The sequence below is a fragment of the Tympanuchus pallidicinctus genome, unplaced genomic scaffold (genome assembly GCF_026119805.1).
Source record: "Tympanuchus pallidicinctus isolate F22 unplaced genomic scaffold, pur_lepc_1.0 scaffold12, whole genome shotgun sequence".
NCBI lineage: Eukaryota > Metazoa > Chordata > Aves > Galliformes > Phasianidae > Tympanuchus > Tympanuchus pallidicinctus.
This window is the reverse complement of record NW_026294637.1, coordinates 14,864,350-14,884,990: the sequence shown is the minus strand read 5'-3', so window position 1 is coordinate 14,884,990 and position 20,641 is coordinate 14,864,350. Positions and strand designations below refer to the sequence as shown.

Here is a 20,641-nt window from a genome sequence, read left to right as displayed (position 1 = left end):
TCATGCACTAGAGTAGATAAATGATTTGAAAAACATCTCTACAGACATGTTCTTTGTTCTGGATTGTGTGCACCTCTTGTTTCTCTACCTATCCACAAAGCAGATATGTGAAGATAAGGGATAAAATCCATTGTTTATTCTGTTCAGATTTTAGCTATTTTATTTTCAAATCTGAATGTATATAGTTGATAAACTGGAGAGTTTAAGATTTGTAGTTTTCTAGCATGGGCCTGGAAGTCTCTGCAATGCATGACAAAGAAGTAGGTGTTGGCATAGAATTTTAATCCTCTTGTATTATTTTTATATTATATATTTTCCATTGTGAACAGTTTTCTCTAGCTTCTGACCAGTCAAGCAGTTTTCTGTGACTTCTGACTGTTCCTGCTGTCATTGTAGGTGCTCAAAGCAAGCAGCAATATACATAATAGAGATATTTATCAGATCTTAAGTTGGAGCTCTATACAAAGAGGCAAACTGCTGCCTTAAAGTGATACATGCAACAGAGAACTTAAATGGAAGTATATTGAAAATCTGAGCTTTAACAGTGATATATATATGTATATACACACACACACACATATATATGTTACTGATATTGGGATAGTGTAATCTGGTATGAAAACATACAGTACTTGTTAGGCTATAACAATGTCAAGATATTGCTACACTGAAAACTTAATGAATCATTAAGGAGAGATGTTCATTTCTTGGTTGTGATATAAATAAGACAGATTTAATTTGGGCATCATTAATTACCTTTAAGAACTTAGTGGAAGTGCCTGGTGTTCTTTTTTTAAAGACTTTGTTGTGATTGTTTCAGTTTGAATCTAGTGTAATTTGATTTTCTTATGTTATCATTTTGTGTGTACTCATTTAATAACTGAATATAGAATTGAATACTGAGGTCAGATTTATTGCTTTTTATGGCAATTGCAACTTTATAAATCTGTAGTTCACGGTCAGAGACAACTATGGTTTTTTATGACCTGTGTATTGAAGAACAAGTTTTTATGTCTACTTGCCTGATGCATGAATTCCATAGGGTTACCATCAGGCTAATATGTTTCCTTTCCCAGCCCATCTTACCATCTAGTGGATGTGTGGTGGGATACTTTTAGCAGGAGGCAAAGGAATCAAGGGAGTTGCTTTGTTTTTTTGGTTTTTTTTTGTTTTTTTCTTCACGCAATCCCTTGTTAGTTTTTTTTTCTTCCTGTTTTTGCTATCTAGAGGGAGTTTTTTTCTGGCTATTTTTGAACTGCAGCGTAACCAGCACTTTTTAATGGCACTTGAAATGAACAAGCACTTTCATGGGCAATGATTCTTTGACTAGCTTTTTCCTATGTGCTGTTACTAGAAGTATTAACTTAGAAAAATTCTTTCTTTGAAATAATGCTGCAGATTGTAATGCCAGGGTCAGGATGTGTAGTGGGGATAATATAAATGGATGCAAAACAGTTCTTTATAATGTTACTTTTGGAGTCAGTAAAACATGCTCTGTGTTTTCTCTTTGTTCTCACAGGCACATAATACTCCAGAGCTTCAAAATCAGAAGTAAATTCATCTGGACAGTTGCCACCTGCCTTCCTAAATAGGTAAGCATACTAAAAACAGGAAAAGAAGCCTGACTACTTTCTTTGAGTAGCTGTAAACATCCCTCCCACCCCTTAAATTAGCATTTGTCATTTAGTTGTTTTGAAATGATGAACATAAGGGCCTTGCAAAGAAAACAAGAATTACACTTGTTTTCTAATTTGCAGTAATTAGAATCATAGAATCACCTAGGTTCAAGATAATAAAATCCAACTATAAACCTGACCTACCAAGTCCCATCACTAAGCTACATCCCTTAGTGCCACATCTACACATCTCTTGAATGCTTCTTAGGGTGGAGATTCTACCAGGTCTGTGCACAGCCTCTTCCAGTGCTTGGCCCCCATACCATCTGGGATGTAAATGTCCAATGTAAAACATCCCTAGTGCAGCTTGAAACTTGTTTCCTAGAGCCCTGTTGCTTGTCATCTGAGAAAAGAGAGACAGACACCCCTGCTGCAACATCCTTTCAGGTTATTATAGAGTGTGATGAGGTTTCCCCTCAGCCTCCTCCTCTTCGGACTAAACAACCTCAGTTTCCTTGGCTGCTTCTCATACGTTTTGTTTTCTAGTCCCCTCACCAGCTTTATTGCTTTTCACTGAACAAGTTTCAGAAACTCTGGGTCTTTCTTGTTTGAAGGGTCCAAAAGTGAGCATAGTAGTTGAGGTGTCTTCTCTCTAGTGCCTATTGCAGGGGGACAATTGCTTCCTTAGTTCTACTAACCATCTTATTCGAGTTGCAGAGCAGGATGCTGTTGGTCTTTCTCGGCTCAGTGCTGGCTCATGTGCAACTGTTAGCCAGCATGCACAGGTTGTTTTCTGCTGGTAGGCTTTCCATCCACTCTTCCTCAAGCCTGTCTGGCTGTGTGGGGTTGAGTGTCATGGAACTGGACTTGGCTCATCTGACTAGCCAGACCAGGTTACACTGCAAAGCTTCCTAACTTCGAGTAGATTGAGAGCCCTGCCTAAATTCATGTTGTCTCTGTAAGAACCGAGGGTGCATTTGATCTCCTTATCAATATAATTGATAAAAATGTGAGACAAAACTGACCATGCTGCTGAGACCTGAGGAATGCCACTGATGACTGGCAACCACCTGGAATGAGCTCTGTTCATTTTGACTCTGAGCTCTGCCTTCCATTCAGTTCTTCACCCACTTAAGTGTAGCCAACTAAAGAAACCTAAAATTATTAACAACTAACAGTGTGCCTATTGCTTGTAGCAGCACAGAGCCGTTGGACAATGTATTGTTATTCATAAAATTAATCTTTATCTGTTCTTTGTAAAGCTTGAATACTAAGTAAGTTCCTAAAACCATGTGTATTATTGTAACGTTGAACTGCTGCAGCAGTTGACCTGTCACTGCAGAAGTTCTGTTTGGGGCACTCTTTTTTGCTTTTATATTTTTTTAGCAGTTCCTTCTGTAGTGATAGAAGGGTACAATTCATTGTGAGGCTATAATGGAAGACCTCCATAGCAGTAACCTTGATGAGGACAGTGAAGTGAACCATATGTTTGCTAAGTACATGTTATTTCGCTGATTATCAGCAGCTGTAAATTGCCATTTGCTTGCTGACTTCTTTCTGCTTTCTCCAGGAGGAAAGAGGGATTATCGGTGCCTGCCTCATTTGCTTCACCAAAATGAGATAGGGCATGCAGGAGAGGAGGGATAGTTTTGCAAGTGGAAGCTACAATGGTGAGTTGGACTTTGTCCTTACTTCCGCTGCAGAATTCCTCAGTAATACTGAATACGTTGTTTAAACCAAACTTCATGCACATATTTCTACTTCTTTCTAAGTGTGTTACAAATAACATTTCCTTGGCAACAGTACTGGCTTGAAAAGCTTTTTCCGACTGCTTCTTCCTCCCTTGACGTTTTTGGTCCACAGTATTACTGGAGGCAACAGTCAATAAACTAAATCAGCAAAATAAATAAATGGAGTTAAAAATAGTTCTTTTCTTCCATGGATACATAGAAAAGAATGTGAAACTATGATATGTATTTTTTGATTTCACACCAGAGTGTCTTTTTTTTTAACATTATGCTGAAAATTGAGCATGTGGTTAACATGATTTTTAAGTTTTGAGGTGCTAAATTCCCTCTAAAATTGTGATAGTTGTACAGGGACTGAAAATCAGTAGGTACTTTTTATAGCTAATTTGGCTTCCTCAGCTCCACCTTTAAAATAATAGCAGTTGCACACCGCACAGGCACTTTAAAAAAAAAAAAGCATTAATGAGCTTGGTAAAGAGATATGTGTACTCTACACAGATGAGCATCGAAGGAGGAAAAAAATCTCCATTCAAGTGGTTCGAAAAGTTACAGTAAGTCAAATTCCTGGAACATTTTAATTTGGTTAAATATTTTTGAATGAAGGATACAGATACCGATGAATTCTATTATTTTAAATGGCTATAATGTTTTAATTATGAAAGTTATTCTAAGACTATTTCTGAAAGGAAAATATTTAAGTAAACAACTGTAGTGTTACTAGAGATACTTCTATATTGTAGAACAGATTGCTGTGAAAACTTGGATTTTTTTATCACTTTGCAAGTCAATCTGTAACTCATGTGAAGTGGAATAAACACAGTTGCTCAGATACTTTGCAAAAAGTGATGCATACATTCGTATTAAAAAAGGAAAAAGTTGGGAGACTCTATTTTGGTGGTAGAGGAGACCATGACACTGAACACTGTCTTCAACATATTAGGCACGTTGAAAGCTCTGAGTATCCTTGACCAATTCAGCTTTTCTTTCTGTCCTGAGGTATAACAGCTGAACAGAGAGGTTGTGCATTCTAGTGTTGGTGTTGTGCTCTCTTTTGTATGTTTACATATACAGCCTTGTTTTTTTCTGCAGCATTTCTCAGTCAATGAACAGTCACTGCAGAGAGCTGGATTTCTACATGTAACAATTCTGAATTGAGCTCAGTATACAGTATTGAGTACATTCCTTACTGGTTGTAGCTATGAATATATTATCTCGTGGCATAATTATTTTCAGTATTTTTGGGGAATTGAATAGGAAGATAAATATAAACCTGAGAAACAGTTCCATGCTGAAGACCATGCTTCCTATGCACTCCGGTTTTGAGTAATAACCTTTTAATGCACTCGAGAAACAGAGTGATGACCACTGTTTCCTTGTATATTGGAATTCTTATTAAACACGCCTAAAGGGACTGGAGTGTGTGGAATGAAGTCAGGCAAATGTAGAGTTCAAAGATCTTTCATATTTTCAGGTCCGAGTGGTGTTCAGATCCTGTTTTTCATCTCTGACTATCAAATGTCTCTTCTTGAATGCAAGTCCTTCAAGTGTGTTCCCCTTTCAGAAGTGGGACTTGATGTGCCAAACTGTGTAAAGATTCCTAAGCTGTTGCTGAGCTCAGCATTTCTCTCAACAACTGACAAACACTTTTCTTTCAGAACTCCACCCATCTCTGGGAGCTCAGTTTTTTCTATTCAAAATTGTTGAGGGTTAAGAATTGTGTGAGTAAAACCTTTTCAGATTCTTGCTGAGAATTTCATAGGTATCCAGTTCAGTCAAGGGGGGAAAAGCTGTGTCCAAGTGTTGGAATCTTCCCTCTGGAACCTTTGCCACCTCCAGAGTTCTTGTGGCTTTGGGCCATTGCATTCACCATCCACAAGTCTTTCTCAACAGGTATCAGACTAATTTTGTCTTTACCAGATCACCAACACTGAATGGATTGTGTTGCTCTGCTCAAACAAAGTTAAGCCACTTTATTGGCTTCTTTAATCTTTTAAAATTAATCACTTAGGGCAGGGACTCCAGCCGATTCCCAAACTTTACCCGTGATAGTGATCAGAGACCAGCAGTGCCTGTGTAAAATGAGTCAGTCTCTTCTGACTACTTCGGTACCCAGCCTCTGCAAAGAATAGAAAATTCTGATAACTCTTAGTTAGTGTTACACATCTACCCCAGCTGTCTGCCATCTCATGAGGGGCTGGTGATGGTGTAACAAAGTACCATCTTTAAGCTGTAAGGAAATGGCATTCCTTTGGGCTTAAGGAATGTCCCAGAACTTTCTGGTAATGATTAAGTGGCTGTCAGAAAACAAATCTAATTTCTATGTTTTTCATGCAGTTTATGTAGCTTGTATTCAGAATGAATAGACAAATGTTACTCCATTTTATGTAAGTGTTCTCTTGGGTCCTCATGTTGTGGTAGAATGTTTAGGGAATTATTTTGATATATTACAGAGAAATGCTATTTAGTTTCTCAGGTAGCCAAACGTTACCTGTCACTGCAGGCAGCTTAGTCTTGAATTCATCATTTAGCAGTTACTATTAATTCTAGGCTAATTTATGACTATGTACCATTTGGTTGTAGTTTATTTGAATGTCAGTATTGAATTTATCATAGGAGTCTTCATTAAGATATAGTTAATAAAGACTATGAACTGTGTGAGGATACTCAATTTTCTTTACCTGATGTTCTTAGAAGTGTGTTTTAATTATAGGCTATGTGTTATTATTTTGATATTTAATTGCTGGTTGGATTGGTGGTGTTTGGAAGCTATTTTTTTACATGATAAATGTTGTCGTATGAGATATATATTGTCAGTGAGTGCAAACACATAGCCTTGCTTTTCCAAATGTTGAAAACAAGCAGTTCTTGCTCTTTACTTCTGGTATATACCTTTTATTAGTGTAAGCTTGACTTGTTTACTTAGTCCATATGAAATCAAAACACTTCTACTGGTTAGTAGAAGTACAGTAGAATATTTTTAGGTGTTATTCCATAGGAAAAAGAAATCAGTAAAATCAGACAGAAATTATCTCTACCTGATCTCTCAGTTGTATTGGTGCATATAGGAGCTGAGAATGGATGGATGGAGAAGCTGGTACTATTTATATAACTAGAAGGAACCAGTTGATACACGGATGGAGGAGGTAGGGAGTAACTTATTTCCCTAGTAAATCATCACCTCTCATATTTCTTGAGTTACCTCCATAGCCTGCAAGCAGGAAAAGCTGATGCTATTCATTTCATGTGGACATTAGAAATCTTCGGAAGCTTCATTCAGAGTGAGTTAAATCCTTGTGAGTAACAAAAGTAAGTTTCAGTGTAAATTAGGCCTGTATGATTAAAAAACCAAAAATAAAAAAAAATGTCCTTTTGGAACAGTTAATTCTTTACAGTGGACTGGAGGGTCTCTGTGCTCTTAGACTGAAGGAACTTATGGCAAGTAGTAGGTTTCAAGACTGAAAAGGCTCAAACACACTAATTAAGTTTCAGACCTCTTTTTTATGGTCATGTTTTGCTAACTTGGAACTGGGTCAACATCCTTTGTAAAATGTGTGCTGCATATAATTCAGTTCCATATATATGGTATCATTGGAGGCTGGGAGATATGATTGTTCCATTTTTGTTCTCAAGTTATTTACTGCTTCTGTTTCATAAAAAGGAATTGCACACTGGTGTGGTGTAATAAACCGAGAAGTGTCTTATTTCTTTTATTAAACAAACCAGGATTAAAAGGATGTTTTATTGAAATATCTTGGTTGAAAAGACACTGGAGAACATTTGCACATCACAATGCACAATTTTCCAGTGATTGTTGTTAACAGAGGCACAATTAAATAATTTCAATCAAATTTTGCATTAATTCCTAAGGCATCTGCTAGAATTGCTTCATACTCTGGTAGAACAAGGCAATTTATTAAATACAGTTCTGGTTCTTGTAATGATTAAAATGTCACTTAGGAGAGAGATCCAAGAGAAAGCCAGTTGTCATTACTCTGTATCTCTTAGTAGGTGAAGCTACAGACCTGGTTATGTAGAACTGCTTTAAGAACTGCTTTACCGTAGAACCATAGAACGTTGAGGGACACTCGTTTTCTCTTGAGTGCCATCTGACTTATCGACCACACTTCCTATGAAACAGGAATGCTCTGAAGTTACTAATGGTAGGAAGCATCTAGGAAGGCAGGAAGGCGGTAAAAATAACAAAGGTGTCTGTCCAGTTACTTTATCAGTTACATTGTCTTTTATACTGTAGGAAAGAAAAGCAGAGGGGAATGCCCTAAATGAAGCAGAGGAAAGTCTTACAAGAAATAAATAAGAGCAAGGCGCAAAACATTTCAGTATTGATGCAGATGAATTTCATTTGAAAACAGGAGCCAAGCAGAGCTATATGCAAAACAGCTTTATTTTAATTGATTACATTGGGGTTTGGTGAACTGTGTTATGGTGAAAACTGAGATTGACCCATACCTGTTCATTTCCAGGGCATGCTCTTGGACTAGTGAGACAGAATCTCTGATTTTAATAATTGAAGTTAATCTTGATAAATAAATCTTGGTAATCTTGATAAATAAATGTAACAGATGGCTTCTTCAAAGGACAAAACGTGATAAAACACTTAAAGCTGCACAATAAAACAAGGAAACAGATGATCTCCTTGTTCTGCTTTATAAGGGTGCTAAAATTTGTATATCTAGTACTTGTTGGTACAGATGTTTAAATACTGTGCTGTAGTTTCTGTTATGTCTTTGAATTCATCCAACATGTTATAAAATTGTTTGCAATTTAAAACAATACGTAGGACAGTGTATTTGTGCGATGGGACTTTTAACCATCCTTCTGTAGAACCTAGACTCTCGAAATAGCTAATGGAAACTCCAGAGAACAACTTGAGCACCTTGTCTACTTTCGTCTTGGGAGAACTTCTCTATTTGCATATTGACTTGTGCGGCTACAGACTGGAGGATCTGAGTGCTGTGTTTTTCCATCACTTGGTAACAAAAAAAGACTGATTAAAGGGGGGGTAGACTTTCAACTCTGTCCATGGGATCTACAAATCAGGGTTTTGCTTAGCTGGAAATGAAGTTTTGAAATCAGACATTAGGCAATGTCATGTTAGCAAGCTCATAGACGTGCAGCATTGAAGTGATGTCAAGTGTCACAAAAGGAGGAAAGCATTTTCAACCTGCTTTTCTGACAGATGAGACTTACGCCCAACCATCCGTGTGTCACTGTTTCCTATTTCCCTGAAACCATTACAGAATTTGGTAAATAGAACTGTGAAAGTTAATGAAAGTCATACAGAATTCGTACAAATCTAATGCTAGTGGATAAGGGAGACAAACGAGAACCTTACTGGTTTTTAGACTGTTTGAAAGTAGCTGTCTGGACAGTAATGCATACATGGTTCTGGGTTACCTCTACAGTGTGCTAGTGGCTGCTGAAATTTAGCATATAAAGGAGAGAATTAAAAAAATAAAAATAAAAAATAGGGGTAGAACACCACCAAAGCAGGATTCCTTCTTTCTGTTGTACATGGAATAATTTCCTGCAAAGCTGATGGAGTTTTCCAGGTAAGTCTGCTCCATGTTGAGTTGATTTATTGATTCTGTGAATTCAGAGATGTTAATTGTCCCTCAAAGCATGCTGCTGTGTGAATGTTATTGGCTGCAAGCAGATAGATGGGTCCAGACAAAACAGAACAGGTCGGTACCCGCAGTGTTAAGAACTAGCTGCTGTTTCTGAAAAACATTAGAGCTTGTTTGTAAACCTTGAAGGTCACAAGACTGTGTGCTACTTACTGCTTATCACATTTGTGCCTGTAGGTGCAGCTTCTGATATGCTTGTATAATGAACTTCAGCTTTCACAAACAAATTTTTTTCTTTAGGTGCTAGTGTTCTTTTGCAAGAATACTGGAGGTTATTTTGTCACAGAAACAGTGCAGCAAAATGCAAATGGTGCTTGAAATGGGGTGTTTCTCCTCACTGTTCATTTTCAGAATAAATAATGTATGTTATGCTGTTTGATATTGTAGTCAGCTTAGTCATGACCAGGAGAAAGATGCTGAGCCTAGAAGTGAGAGCGAAAGTGCCATAAAAACTAAAAACTGAATTTTTTCTTTGCTTCTTCACTTATGGTGAGGAAGAGTTTAAAATAAACCATTGCTATATTTTGTTCAGCCTATTAGAAATACAGAGAAGTGGCTGCAGATCCTTTCTGCTCTTCCTTACCCCATTAGCAGTGCATCCTCTGCATCCTCAGTGTTTCGCCAAGGTGAGATGAAAGCGTACTGACCTGTTAGCTATCCTTTCATTGTGTTACTTCAGTACTTCTTTTCCATGCTAGGACAAAGTGATATATTCTTGTAGTTCAAGTCCTTTCCTCAGCCACATTTCTTGAGTAAGAAACTTCATCCATTTCTTGTCCATAACTTTTGAATTCCATGTGGAAAAAGAGGCTTTTGCTGAAGACTCGGTTTGAAAATCTGCATGTCTTCATCTTCAGTATTTAGTGGATGGATGCCTTCATGGAAAAGAGAGAGAACAATATGATGAGATGATCATGTTCTGAAGTCTTGATTGGATTGGAACAGGGCTGATAGTTCAGAAAGACTTCCATGGTGAACCTTCAGTAGTGACACCTGCTGGGGTGACATCCTAACAGGCTCTGACATTGACAAGGTAAATTGCTATGTGGAAGTTTCCTAATCATCTGTCAGTAGTGGTGGCAAGTATAATAGAAATTCTCAGGATGCCTTTTTGTTGGGGAGCACCCTGCTCAGGGCTTTCAGTTTTGTCACTTGAACTATAGAGAAAATGCAGAGCCAGATTTTCAGGTCCCCTGCTGGTGGTTGTTTACATAATTTTGCACCTTTTGGCTATGGCTTAACTCCAGGAGACTGGCAGTCTGATTTAATCAAACACGTCTGTCTATATGCAGACTCTATGGTCACATAAGCTGTTTAAAAAAAAAAAGTGCAGATCAGATTCAGGGTTGTCTGAAGCTGCTGAAGAAGTAGCAGTTCAGTCTCTTTTTCATGAAATCTATTTGTGAAAGTGTTATTTTTAGTTCTTTTTTAGTTGAAGATCTTTAAAGATTATTGCCATTAACATTGATGTTGCGTATCAGAAAATATTATCTGCTGTGCAGTTTGAGTAGCGTTTATGTTGCAAATAACCACATACATCTCTGGCACTTCAAGCACAGATAAGGTGTGCATGGCATGATCTCAGTTCAGATCCAAGTTTAAGCATTTGACTAGTTCATTACAGTAATGTTCTCATTTTAGTGACACCCCTACTTTTCCTTTGATGTTAGTGGTTGAAAAAAAATATATTTTCAAGGAGATAAAATTCAGCTTATTTTTAAGTCTTAAGGCCAATAGATGCTTTGCTTTTCTGTGTCTGTTGACTGCAGCTTCAAGCAATTCGATCATTCTGTCTGTTGTGAATACTTCCAGTTAATTCAGTGGTTCAGTGGAAAATTAGGAGGGTTTTTTTCGTTTCTTCCAAAATGTTTGTAAATAAGAGAAAATCTGACTTAGATGAGGAGATAGTGCACATGTGCACTGGTAAAACTGACCGACCAATTTAGTGGAAAGTTTGTTGACACTAACTGTAAAAACATGTTTTCAAATAGGTTTTTGTAAACCCGAGTAGTGGAATGAGTTATTCTGTTTCTCCACTTCTCGTGCTATGATCGGTCACCCATTTAACCACCATTTTGAGGAGTTTAATATTAGTTGTCTATTTTTAAAGATGACAGTAGAGTAAGGTTTCCAGCAAAATTGTTTTCTCTCCTGGGAGATCCATAGTCTTGCCAAACACTACTGATAGATTGCTGTGGGACCAGTTGCTCTCATGAGATAATTTTCTCTTTTTCTGGCCCCTTCTCAGCTGTTTCTATACACAAATATAGTTTTAAATCATCTTTGAAATCATCTCCATTCCATCTTTGCGTCTTTTTGTTTTGAATCAAGAGTCAGAAGATTCCTTCTTTCTTCCTTGCTTTTCTGTCTAATAAGCAGGAAAAAGAATTTTCTGCCTTGATACTTGGGAGAATTTCTTTATGTCTTTATGTCTTTAACAATGTATAAATGTGAGACAGGGAATATCACTTTGGATAAGTGAATACTTAATATTTTTTTTTTTGAGGTTTATTATTGGGGGAAAAAAGGCAAAAATACAGTTGTTATTGAAATCTGTGTTTAAGATAAGTTTTAAAAAGTAGATGTAAATAGTTCCTTCTTCAGTGAATTGAGCTGGTGGAAGATGTTTATGTGCTAAAGCTTGCGGTAAACTATGCAAAATGTGTCATAATTCCTTAGAGTTCTGTTGTCATCAGATTTGATGACTAAAGCTCAGAGCAGACTCAAATTCTTCTGTATTTTCTCTTCCTCTTTACTGTCTTATGGTCTGTGATGAGCAGTTTGTTTCAGGAGAGTCTATAGAAGTCTAGGCACTGTTCACCTATGTGAGCTTGGTATACATGTAAAGAAACAGGCGCCGTTATAATTTTCTTGAGCTGGTGCCTGTAGAAATTGATATTCAGTGTGCTGAACAGGGTTTTGTCTCAATGCCTTCAGGCTTACTTTGCAATTAATGGAAACTTCCATATTTTTCTCTGGCTTTCTAAATTTCCTGTTTCACTTACTTAACTCCAACTGTGTCCTGCTTTTCATAGCACATAATGATGGATGGTGACGACAGTGGCTGTTAGAACTAGCAGTCTACTTCTCAGAGGCACTGAATATCCACTCATCCCATTGAAGTTGGTTAGAAATGTTCAGCAGCACTCAAAATCAGGCTGCACTGTTTTACCATCAGATTTTGGGTATCTGTTAATTACCGATGCTTTTTCTTTTTATTGCATCCAGTTCCTCTGCATGTTTCCTTGTGACACTTTCCTTGATGCATCAGCTTCCAGTATTCCTTACTGAACCTGAATGTCCTGCTTATTATTATTACTTCTAAGATTGTCTGAATTATAGTAAAAGAATTAAAACCTTTTATGACTTCAGAGGTGGTTGCATCTTAGTTGTAGGGAGAGAAAACTTAATGCTAAGAAATTGATTTAATTAAATGAAAGAGGGACTTTTTGCTGCTTTAGAGTATTTTATGTATTTTTTAAGAGGTTGGAGAGCCACTCTTGATACTAGGTAACTTCAGAATAGGCTCTCTAACCATGTTACTGGATTTGAAATGAAGTGAAAGTCTAGACTGAAAATAAAGTGAAAGTATACCTATACTATCACTAGAACTTTGCAAATGAATTATGGCGAGGAAGAAACAGATTCAAAGAAAACAGCACAGACTTGCAATAGTACAGTACTTCTTTTGCCTTTATTTTTAAGAAGAACTGCATGTTTTGTGTTATTACCTGGCAAAGAAATGAGTCATGACAAAGCCACAGTTTTACCTTTGTCCTTCAATACATACATCTTATGATATACTGTTCTGTACTACTCACATGGGTGGAAAGGTGCTTTCCATCTCTACATGTGTATCTGATGAAGATTTTCCAGTTTTACTAATGGGTTCTTCAAAGATCATCAATTACTTATATAGTTCAAGTGAAACACACGGAAAGTATTTGCTACATTAAATTATGCATCTTCAGGATGTGAAATGAATCATTCAAGCTTCCAAGTTTCAAATCTCTGTATTTTCTCCTTTGTATTTCTAGTTGGTCTGAAAAATGTTGCAGATGACATTTTGAGCATCATTTTTTTAATAGGAAATAGAACTAGACCTTGTATTCTTCTTAATTAACTTCACTAAAATAAATGCATTAACCAAAGAACTTCCTCTCAGAGAAACAATGATGGGAGTTGTGGGGTTGGGGAAGTTTGCCCTTTCAGTTTGGTTGCATAATATGTCTGTATGAGCTCCTTCCTGCTTACCTAGCTGCTGTATATGCTGAGCTGAATTCCATCACATTTCACGGGTGCCTGGCGAGGCTCCAGTGCAGTAACTTGATGTGCTCTCTGTTATGTGTATATGAGAACTTCCAAGATTGCTTTTTTTATACATGATCTCAACCTCAGAAGTTCCGTTCTTCCTTTCTTTTTAAGACGCTGCAAGAGGGGAAATTTTCATACCACTGTCTGTCACTGAAGCTGGGGGATGAACCACTCAGTGGAATCAGTATTTTTATGTGGAACATAGAAAAATCACCATTATATGCATTGCCTTCGTATAAGTAATGATGCAGAATTCAAAACAGACAACTGGGAAGCAGCAGCTGAGTTATTTACCTCAAGGTCTGAAAATGCATGAGACTCCATTTTAAAAAACTGTACTGAGCTCTTAGTGTTGCCTGTGCACCGAGCATACAGTTGAGCATCAGAACCTTTTTCTGATGTCCGTCTAGGAGAAAATAAGGAATGGTTGCATAGTTTTATCAGTAAGTACCCTATATAAGCTTACAAACATTTCATACTGCAGCTGCTCAAGTAATCTTTTTAATGCAATTTATTGCGTTTACCAATTATCTGCATTGGTAGTAGTGCATCTATTAAGCTATTGCTGTCAAAGGCAAAGCTGTCTTTTGACAGTGATTGATGTAATTCAAATAGTGTGGAATAAAAGCAATGATTAATATCTTGTCTTTTTTTCTTTTTTTTTTTGCAGATTTCTCAGGGGACACAATTTTGCTTATTCATACCTTTTACTGTGGCAAAAATGGAGTATTTTCCTTACCAAAAACCAGCAGCATAACGCCTATCAGACACTTGCCTCAAGGAAATCTTATGAAAAGTCTGTTCACAGTAAGTGAAATGAAAAACTTGCTTAAAGGTAGCTTTAAACTGCTTTGTATCTATTTATGGCTCAAGAACAAGCAGCCTTAACAGGAGAACTAATCTTGGCAGTCTAGCTTTTAGCAGCAGCTGTTTGCTCTTAAGTGAGAGTATTGGAGGAAATAACTTATTGTAAAGCAGTTTGAGGTTGAGCTGCTTCCTGATTGTGGAGTACCATTGCATCATACCTGTGTATTCTGTTCCTCGCTCCCTACTCCTATTAAATATTTACTGCAGTGCTTAGCAAACTGGATGCATGAATAACACAACCTAAAAAATCATCTGTGTTGTAAATGAAGATGTAGCCTCATGTTGCTATGACAGTTATAGTATTCCCAATGTAGAAGCAGGAGACTAAATAACTCTGATTATTCTGCTTTTCATTGTGCTAGGTTTTGAGCTGCATGCTTTTCATGTAGGCTTAAGTGTTAACTTATAATGCAATTCTATGTTAAAAACCAAACCAACCCTACATTGTATACCCAATAATAATTATTCTGTATCACACTTTTCTACTTACTGAGGTAAATTGTATGCATGCAGAGTAATTGTGAAGTATTTAATATATGGATGATAGAAGAAACTGTAAGGTTAGAGCTTTTGCCAGGGTACCTTCTTTATCTGAAGGCTGAAATTTGGAGGAATATGTTCAGAACAATATTTTCTTGCAGAAGCATAATGAACAATGTGTAAATGGAAGGGAAAAAATGAAGAAAAAATTCAAAATAAGAAGAAAATATAGTTTATTCTAATTGCTTGTGGTTTGTAGAGGTACACTGTAGTGGAAGAGACATGTTTCTTAATGAAATTGTGCATTTAATAAGAGGTCTCAGATTGTATTTTCAGTACAGTACAAGATACTGCCTATGTATACTGCCTATGTATTTATTATTCTCCCATATAAAAGAATAATTGATACCTGAATTTGATTTAAAATGAAGCTTTGTTTTAGGGAAATTCCATTTTTAACAGTGGCACTACATTACCTTTCCGCTGCCTTCTGCCAGACAAAAACTAGCATGCTGTGAGAACTTGTGTGAATAAAATAAGGGAGATGCTGTAACTGTCTTATGTTCTGGCCCTTATCTGTTGTCCTGCCTGAATGCAAAGACATCATAACAATAAAACTACTATATGCTGGAAAAATCTTGATGGGGATGGATGTGGAAAGTTCTTCTCTCCCGCTTTTTGGCTCATTTCTGTTGTGGACCCTTCTTTCCATGAACTTCTCATTTATCTATGACACATTTCTCTCTGAGATCATGCATAGTGCCGTAGTATTATGAAATCCTTCTCAAGCTCCATGAAAAGACAGTTGTAAAAGTGTTCCTGCAGCACAGTGAGGTGGAACATTGCCTGAGTAGTGAATTTATCTCCCTGCTCTCATCTGGCACAGGGCAGCTGCTGTACTTGTGCAGCGCCAGGAAAGCACCTCTGAGAGCCCTTGCTGCGGTGACTGTAGTTGTTTCAGAAGATTTGAAGGGGATACAGATATTTTAAGATATTGAGCGTCTTTAGCTTTCTGTGATGTTTCTGCAGCAGGAGTGTGCTGTAGCTTTTAAGCGCAGCCTCATCTTTTCAATCTTTCCTACATTCTTCTATCTTAGCCTGCAATATAAGGTTCTAGTCTCTAGTTTTTCAGTAAGTCTCCTCAAAAGGTAATTTAGCAGAGTCTTTTGTCAATACTTCTAGCTTCAAGGAATTCCAGTAAACAAGCAAGTAATAAATGTTTTAAATAACATTTCTGAAGTTGAACAGCCTTTCTCTTTGATAGTTCCCACAGGGACTTATTGTGCTGACTGATGACTTTTCAGCACGTCTTCCCTCATTCTCTGTTTTTCACTTCTGGGTCTAATGTATCAGGCCAGGACTCATCTGTACAAGATACCAAGGAGAGTTGATGGAAGTCAACTGAATGCAGAAATTTAAAGGGGACGGCTTAGATCCCACCTAGTCTCTGTGTACACTCTTCCATTCATTATTAAAGTGGCCTCCAGTGGATTTAGTTTAATTCACTTCAAAGGCAAGATGAGCTGAGCCAAATTAACACCACATTTTTACTCCCAGATGAAAGTGTTTGCAAAGGAATTTAATAGACTTGGACAAATCTAGTTAAATTAATTTGGGCTGATTTTCCAGAGTTCTACTGTATAGACAGAACCTCATCAGTAATGTCTGATGGGAGTCTTTGTCTTTCTTCTTCACCTTTTGTTCCTGTAACTCTTTTTTATTCTTGAGAAAGAAGGTGGTCTGTAACTGAATGTTGTCTTGTCATACTGCTTGTTGAACATTTTGTAAGTAATTTATAATTATCCCACTTCAGTGATGAGTGTAGTGCACATTACCTCCTGTTAAGGTAGCTATTGTCATTTTGGCTACTTCAGCTAATGCCTTTTAATTTGATATTGTAACTACAGGTGTTATCAGGATCTCATCCATCCAATATTAAAGCATTTTTTTAATCAGACTTTGAAGAAGTGGGTGATTCATATTTCATATTAGTTTTGACCATATGTCACCTTATAATGTCATTATGCATTGCCTGTTAATACAGTAATTTGCCATTCTGGTAGTAGAACACAGTAAGATGCAGCTAATCTGAATGAAGGTGTTTGTATGACTGGAAATATCAAATGATAAGAATACATAAATAATAATACAAATAATGTGCTACGTAATAAGTAATTTTTGGATGCACACATGCATATGTATTCAATATACAAATGCATGTATACAGTGAAACAGGTATTGTTTTTTCTACTTCTGGCTACTGGGGAGGAGCTGAGTTGAATGGGATGAACATAAAATCGATAGTAAAAATATTTACAAGATAAGCTCTCTTTTAATTGTCCTTGAAAATTCTATTGTATAAAAACATAAATATCTAGTCAGAAGTATGATTATAAAGTGAGCTGTGAGTGCTGTTCAGAGAGGCTCAGTGTTTCATGTAAGCAGCTTTATGCGTTGTGTGGAAGAGCTGCTTTATGTCTAGTGGGCCAAATGTGAATTTCTGATGGAGTGGAGTAGGCTTCTGGTAGGTGGTGTCAGCAGCTTGCGTGTTTGGGCATTGTTGGAGAGGTTGGGTGAAAGCTTAGGGCACGTGTTGTGTAGAAACACTGAAATTGCTGCAGGGAGATCTGGGAGGTCCTGAGTGAAGGACAGCTGTGGAATATGTCTTTCTAAATGGCTTTGTTTATTGCTTAACGTGAGAGCTTTTGTTACTAAACAGAGCAAGCCTGTGTTTCAATATGCGCTGAGACTGTGACGTTCTAGCTGGAGGCACTTGGTGTGGGAAAAACTGTCTTCTGATCTGGAAGAGGCTGCTGACAGAATTTCTGTCTGGTTGTTTATCTTTTTTCACAATCTTGAGCTGTCTTGACATATTTAGGTGAACATAAAGTGAAGCATATGTGAGATTTAAAAAAATAAAATTCCCCAGGTTTTCACGATCTTTGGCATTTCAAGTGAGATTCAGGTACCTGAATACAGACTTCGTAAGCATGATAGGTAGGAATGGATGATTTGGGCACCATGCTCATAGATGTGTGTATTGTCATTTTGATATCTCTGTATTGTCTGGGTTGCCCACGCAGGACTAGCAAATATAATGCAGGATTTGGAGCAGCAAGTGTAATTACTGTATGATGCCTTTGGCTTTCGTCTGAACTTCATGTTTATTTTTCTCCTTTCGCTTACTGGATGATTATAAATAAAGTTAAGAAATGAGAATTACAGATCTGTACACCTCCCTTCACGTAAGTACAGATGCTGTTGGGTAACATTTCAGACAATTTTGCCCTTTAAATTTTGAGAATTGCAGTATGTTTCGCACAGCTGTCGTAAGTTAGGATGGAATTGTAAAAGACTTTACTTTCATCTAGCTTCTGCCTTGGAATTTCTCTGAATTTGAGCTTTTCCAATCAGTTATTTTCTTGTTGCATAGTGTATAACTAATGGTGGTAACTGTGCTGAAAAATAGCATTTTGTAGCTGAGAGTTTTCTGTATCAAATAGTGTTGTTGTGCTCTTTGTACCTATTGTTGATTCTATGGAAGTAAGTAGAAGGCGTTACTTTGAGAGCAGCCAACATCCCTAAATAATAGTGATTGATCTATTGTAATCACTGTCAGAGCCTATTGGTTAGGTAATTCTGTCTGCAAATGAGACAAGGTTTGCAACAGTCTGAATGCTGGATTCTTACTGATGTACAGAAATCTCTTTGAAATCCCAGATCACAGCAAATATTTATTAAATATAATAATCAAATTGATTGCCTGTTCAAATTCAAATGACCAAGAAAAATAAGTTGTTCTTTCTGCAAGCATTAAAATTAATTGTAAATATACAAATATATCAAGTAAAGAAATAACTAAAGGAAGTGTTATGAATTTTTGAAGAGCTTTCATGCAGAGGTATTTACCTTTTACTCTATTTAAACAAATATACATCTTACAATGCCAAAATTTAAATTTTCTGGATTAAATAAACAAGAAACTTACAAAGGAGTAATCGCTCCAACGTGGGACTAACTCAAAAAAAATAACATTTTTAGAGATGCTTAGAGTTTAAATTATGTGATCACTTCAATAAGAGAATATCTTAATAGCTTCTGCTAACTCACAACAATGTCCTGAATAGGAGACCAAAGAAAGTGCTGACTAGTAGGGAGCTGTAGGAAAAAAAAATAATGATCCTGTCACAAGCTGTATTGCTTCTACGAGAAAAGGAATACCACTGTTTTGGAATAGTTGTGGTTACAGCCTGAGTAGCAATGAGCAGGTTAGTTGGGCCCCAGCTGTAGATTCCAGGTTGAAATTTGGACTGAATGCTAGCTGTGGAGGCCATGGGAGAATGAATATAATTTCTTTACCAAACTTTTTGTTTGCTCTGTATATAAAGATCAACCACACCTGTCCCCCACCCAACTCCATCAACCTTTGGTAGGGCACTTAGGACTTGGAAAATCTTTCAGAAATTTGAAGGCAGGTGATTCAAATCAGTAGCAGGTGGCCCAAAGCAGCAGAGACAGATAACCTCTGATTTGGGATAGGATTTCAGTATGTGCTTGAAGTAAAACACATGGTTCTGTGGTTGTTCTGTGAGTATTTTTTGGTGTGGATTTTTTTTTTTTCTTTTTTTTTTCCAACATAACTACAGTGATTTGTATAGATGTGGTTTAAATGAATGTCACTGAATCTACATTTTCAGTTTACACCATATTGTTACAGTTCTGTAAAATATTGAAATCTGATCGTTATATAATGTATCCCTAACTCTTTGGAAGCTCTATGGTTTTCTTCAGTGCTTGGTTTCTTCAACATTTCTTTTAGAATTCAGTCTAACATTCTAGTAGTTATTCCTTGCCATGTAGAACATATTCATTCTTAATATCTTGCGAAAAATTAATAGCAATGTAGTTGAGAGGAAATGAAACAAGGTATGTTCAGGAAAATAAATATGACTTGTTGAGTTCCTTTTAAAGAGTACTGTTTGTAGATACAGAGAGCAGCATTACTGTTACGTTGGCTGTTAACACCTTGACATATTTGCTGTTGCTGTGCTTGCTTCACGTTGTGGCAACGTGGTTTACAATTTTAGCTCTGTAGTCATGTACTAATTTTTATATAAATTATTGCCATAATCATAGTAAAGATGTTATGAATTCATCCAGCTAGTATGAATTTTTTTTTTAAAAACTGTATCTTGGATGCAGACCTGACTATATTTGTGCTGAAGAGTACATCTATACATTTATGTACATATATGACAGTGCGTATATATGCATATATACATGTGTGTACACAGGTGAGCATGCAGAAATTCACATCCGTGGCTATTCAGGGGATGCAGAAACAAAGTATGATATAAATGTTAAGCTGCATACAAAAAGTTTATTGAAATAAGGTCATGGTGCATTAAACGATATTGAAATTCGCCCAAATAAAGGGTGGAGTGAAGTTTCATGTTTGGAGTGATGTTGTTCCTGTAGGCAAACTACAGTATTTTTCTTACATAAACAGGGTGTTTTAATTGCTGTTTAAAAAAAAAAAAAGTTAAAAATCCAGTGTCATTCCTTTCAGTTGCTCTTGGCAGAGCGTTTTTTATTTTTCAAACCAGTCCTGCATCTTAATATTTAAACCCTTTTTACCTGACTGACAAATACTCTTGACAGTTAACTATTCTTATGTATATGTGCTATTCCTTCCAGGCGGTCTGAAGATCTGAGTTCCTATGTTAACTGTCTTAAGATGATATTCTGCTTCTAGACAAATCTCTAATGGACTGGATTAATTACAGTTTTTACTTAATAAGTTTATGTGGTATATGGATATCTGGCAGAATGTGACCTAATGAAAACTGGAGCAACTTTAGGAATGTAACAACCACTTTTTTTCAGTAAGCCAAAAACTTTAAGTCTCTGAAAGTGTAAGTAAATACATTTTACATGCAGAAAAGAATGAAAACTTGCACTACCTCAATCC

General features: G+C 36.7%; 1 protein-coding gene across 7 annotated transcripts in view; it reads left to right on the top strand.

Moving 5' to 3' along the window:
* The window catches only part of OTUD7A (OTU deubiquitinase 7A), a 117,520-nt gene that overhangs the window by 50,613 nt on the left and 46,266 nt on the right, over positions 1–20,641 (top strand). For 6 of the 7 annotated variants that reach the window (XM_052671826.1, XM_052671825.1, XM_052671827.1 and 3 more), the window contains 3 exons: positions 1,520–1,592; positions 3,187–3,286; positions 13,994–14,130. The gene's annotated coding sequence lies outside the window, so the exon portion shown is untranslated. The remainder of the gene's footprint in view (positions 1–1,519; positions 1,593–3,186; positions 3,287–13,993; positions 14,131–20,641) is intronic. The other variant, XM_052671829.1, reaches the window with a different exon arrangement.